The sequence below is a fragment of the Mytilus californianus genome, unplaced genomic scaffold (assembly GCF_021869535.1).
Source record: "Mytilus californianus isolate M0D057914Y unplaced genomic scaffold, xbMytCali1.0.p SCAF_9, whole genome shotgun sequence".
Taxonomy (NCBI): Eukaryota; Metazoa; Mollusca; class Bivalvia; order Mytilida; family Mytilidae; genus Mytilus; species Mytilus californianus.
Window position 1 is genome coordinate 26,919,251 of NW_026262745.1, and position 4,705 is coordinate 26,923,955.

The 4,705-nt window shown below is 31.4% G+C and overlaps 1 long non-coding RNA gene across 1 annotated transcript; it reads right to left on the reverse strand.

Moving 5' to 3' along the window:
* Positions 1-1,042: 1,042 nt before the first annotated feature.
* Positions 1,043-2,825, reverse strand: LOC127715853 (uncharacterized). The gene is made up of 2 exons (XR_007988666.1): positions 2,331-2,825; positions 1,043-1,766 (listed from the first exon to the last, which is right to left on the reverse strand). It is a non-coding gene; the product is annotated as an uncharacterized LOC127715853 (long non-coding RNA).
* Positions 2,826-4,705: the final 1,880 nt, after the last annotated feature.

The window sequence follows — 4,705 nt, forward strand, 5'->3', positions numbered from 1 at the left end:
CCCCTCACCTGGGACAGTGGTGTAACAGTACAATATAAGAACAATCTATAAAAATCAGTTGAAAAAGGCTTAACTCATCAGATTCATACAAATAGAAAAACATCTAACAAAAAACACAGAATAGACTTGGACTTTGACGGGTACTTATACATCCACACAACAAAAAGACACTAATTACAGATCTGAGAATACTCGCAGTTACTGACAGCTAGTTCAAAGCCAATAACAACTAATAAAATAAATCATGCATCTAAGACTAAAATATCAATCAGTAAACATCCAACATCGAATGGATTTAGTGTAAATACGTCATAAACAGTCAGAGAAAAACATGACCTTGTGCAATGCCAAGATACAGGTATCGACAAATTGTAGAGCCATGAATGTGCATATGTATATAAAAATGATATTTAGTTTGATTTCAATTTACTGATAACAAAATTAATATTAATCCCAATAAAACAATATTCAAAGAAATAATTACAGTGTTAAATTGGTAACCTTTTAGAATAAGTTTATTTAAAGGATCGATAAGTTTACCCGGATCGTTTCTAAATTTCCGGGCTTGGTAAACAACATCTCCGTAAAAATGAGGATGTGCTATCCCGTTTGAAATAAGTTTTCTACAGGTACAACCAAACATCAAAACCAAATCTTTATATCTATGGAATAATTTAGTAAAGGTTTTAAGTAATTTGTGGTAACGAAATCCCTGACTTAATAATTTACCAGTAATACATAGATTACGTTCTTTGTAATTCAAAACGTCACAACAGACACGGGCATAGCGAACGAGTTGTGATATATAAACAACGTAAGATGGTACCAAAGGAACATCACCGTCCAAAAAAAGAAAAGTAACAATAGGGAACGAAAAATCGTCCCTTTTGTCGTAAATTTTAGTGTAGAGTTTCCCGTGTAAAACTGAAATATCTAAATCTAGGAAAGGACAGTTATTACCGTTTTTATTTGATTTATTTAAAGTAAGTTCCTTTGGGTAAATTTTGTCAGTATATTTAGAAGTCGATAATATAATTTAAAATCCTTGTAAAATATTTTTTATTAAGTAAGAAAGAAAAATCAAATAACACATCTCTTGATAATGAATGAAAGATAAAAGTCGATCATAAAGGACTTCGTTCATAATTGTACATTCATTTTTGGACAAGAATGTTAGATTTCTTCTCTATGAATTAGGATCGCAGAGTCATATATCAACTACAGATGTACAAAATACATCAACTATATACCTTGCATGAAGAAAATAAAAAAAAACAAAACTGAAAAAACCCACTCCTGAGTGAACTGATGCTTACATGCGACATTTATTCAGTTCCCTTCAAAAGACACAAACAATAAACCAAAAAATATATACACACAGAGTGTCGGTCTCATTGAGATGAATACGCACGCAAGTATATTAGAAACGTGCATCTTAGTTTAAGAAACATAAATAGGTTTAATTTTCGATTTGTTGTCGTGGGTATGTCCATGTTGTCTTCTTAGTTTTGTGATTTACATAGTATGGTTTTCCCTCAGGCGTAAACATCATTTCCCATCCTTTTTGCAACTCAATACCCAATCTTGTAACCTCTGCGTTATGATCTATAAAAAATGGTCTGCCATGTTTGTTTCGGATCATCTCTACTCCGTCGGGTAAAGGTTGACTACATATAACTTTTTTGGTATTTCTACCGACATATGATATACTTCCGTCATGTGTTAACATCAAATCGTATTCTTCAAATGTATTTCCTTGAGGAAGCCTGTAAAACAAAAAACACAGATAACACTAAAATATCGTTATAATTTTGTTGTAGAATGTGCAGGATTTTTTTCTAATTCACAACTTATCCTATAAAAATTATGTGGTATAAGTTCTTATTTCCGGATTAATTTTGACGCTTTCTATTTTATTGACTGATTATAAAATATATTGTTTTATATGGAAATAAAAAGGAACGCATGTAATGTATTTAATCAATACACTGGACCGTGGTTACGATTGCTATATAATGGACACAAGTAATTTATCGATATTGACAGCCCGTAATTCCATTTCTAATTTGCAAAACAAGATAAACAAAACTGATACAATTGTATGAACTCCAAAAAGGAGCGATGCTGAGTGTGTCGATAGGTTGCCACTATGTATATATTAACGGCCATGCAAATCCAGTTATAAAAAAAAATCCAATAAAGGTAATAGTACACAATGGCTCAATCAAATACCGGGAAAATATAACGCTCGTGGGTTGAGACACAAGTGTGTGATGGTAACCGCTAGACATCGTTAATATATGTGAATGCTAAATGATCAAAATATTTACCTGAAACTATAAGTTCCAAAATGACCGTCCAAATTTATTTCATGCATTACATGTTTGTAATCTATCGACGGCAATGGTGGAAGATCTCCAATTTCTATCTCAGAAATGTCCTCTTGCAAACTTTTCACGTCGTTAAACAAGTCCACATTTTGTCTTTCCATTTTTAAATCTTTCCTTTCTTCTTCTAAGGCAGTCAGAATCTGTATTCTTGATTTTGTAGCTTCGACGATATTCGACAGCTTATCTTTTTCGAACCTAGTTTTTTCAGTTACGTCTTCAATCATTTTATTGACCATTTCATCAATCGTTTGTTTGATCATTTTTTCGTCTTCTCTTATATCAGTAATAACAGCTGTGACCTGGCAGTCAGTGGCATCAATACCCATTGTAAGTTCATTTAAGATTCTATTATGTTGTTGCAGCTTAGACGTTATTTCTTTTTTGACAATACTTTTGTACGAAGAAATTTTAAATGCAATCTGAGCCATATCTTCTTGTCTGAAAGATATACATATTTACTCTGTATAGCTAATTATGTATGTGATTTTGCTAAAATAATGCTAAGAATATATACGAGGTGACCAAAACATTTCCAAAGAATATGTTAGATACTAAAAAAAGCAGTCATGTTAATGATATTGTTTTCTTATTATTATACTTTTTGTATTAAACCTCGTTTGATGAAACAAAATAAATTATACAACATGATAAGAGAAATTTTCGTAATGTCCCGCTATTTAAATTAAAATTGAGATGTTGTTTCATTTCGTTAATGTGAAATCGATTACAAGTAACTATTTTGCTACCCGACCAGTAGCCATAGTTTCGATACTGACATGATCTTAAAACACTTTGATTAAAAGTTGCTTTTGCCACTCTCTTATGCAAACTTGTCCTCTAAATAATAACGAAATCTGTAATTTTTACTCCGGAAATTTACCTAGTCCTGGCAACAGAGTCGGATACTTGAGAAAATATGTACCTAGTTTTTTTTTCGAGATATTTAATGTTTGATGATAAACCATGTTTTGATGTAAACTATCACTTTCTCCAGTGACCACATATTGACGGATCGCCAAAACCTTTTTCCAAATCTTAATTTGTAATGAACTACTATCCTTAAAGAAATCATCTCTAGTTTTTGTTGGGTCCATGATGCTGAAAACTAAATCTCTTATTACTATTGTTTTGTGTAATCATGCTATTATCTTCTTTTTGTCTTGTGATGTATCACTGTCCCGTCGTTATCAAGTGTTAAACATCGGAATCAGTTAAATCACTGAATTTGCCAAAGATATTAAAAGATATATCTCGAAAAAAGGAAAAGGTTAAAAAAGATATTTGCTATTAAATGTACTATGTCTTACGCCCAAGTATGAATGAGAGCTTATAGATCATTGAAGGTCTCCGTTAACATTTGACCTAATCCTAATTGATTTGACATTCCGACTGCTATGAATTGATGGCTACCTCCAAGTCTCATGTAAACAAAACGATAGCTACTGTAAAATGAGTACAGTATCTAAGATGATTATTTGTTTTTCAAAGACAGTAAACAGACATCTTTGAATGCACATAATTATACGAATTTTGATACTTTTGTGTGAATGCATTGTCAATTGAGGCGTTTATATAAAATAATGAGATGTGGTATGATTGCCGATGAAACAGTTATCCACCAGAGTTCAAATGGAATGATTGTAATCAGCTATAGGGCCTGCAACAAAGAAAAATCCATACCGTATAGTCGGCTATAAAAGGCCCCGACATGAAAATGTGAAATAATTCAAACAAGAAAACTAACGGCCTAACTTATAACAAAACTATTTACAAAAAAAAAAAAAAAAAAAAAAAAAACTATAGGCTCCTGACTTGGGACAATCACATAAAGCATATAGTCGATTTCATTAATCAGTTTGTCATTCAGTAAACACATTTTCTAATGAAGAAAAAATGGTGTAAATTTACAATTATTAATGGCTGATTTTAATTTAATGGTCTTACCTGTATTATTTGTAAATACTTTACATGTAACTAATTTAGAAATATGTCTACGGTACAATGCAACACTGTGTCAGCGTTTTTTCCCCCCATTTACATCATAATTTAATCACTTATATGTACCAGCTTTGGTGGAAACCTCTCAATAATTCGTAAATGAATATCCATTGTTCAATTTCTTGTCGTTTTCAATGAAAAGCGGAAAAGTTAATAAAAAAAAGAAGAGGAACTTAAACAATCTGACATAAAATCAAGTCAAATATAAAATGTTTGATTTACATATTTCTCTATTAGCTTTTAATTGAGAACCTATCAGTACAGTTTTAAACAGTGTCAATACCGTCTCAACATTCCCACACATTTTTGTCGTACAT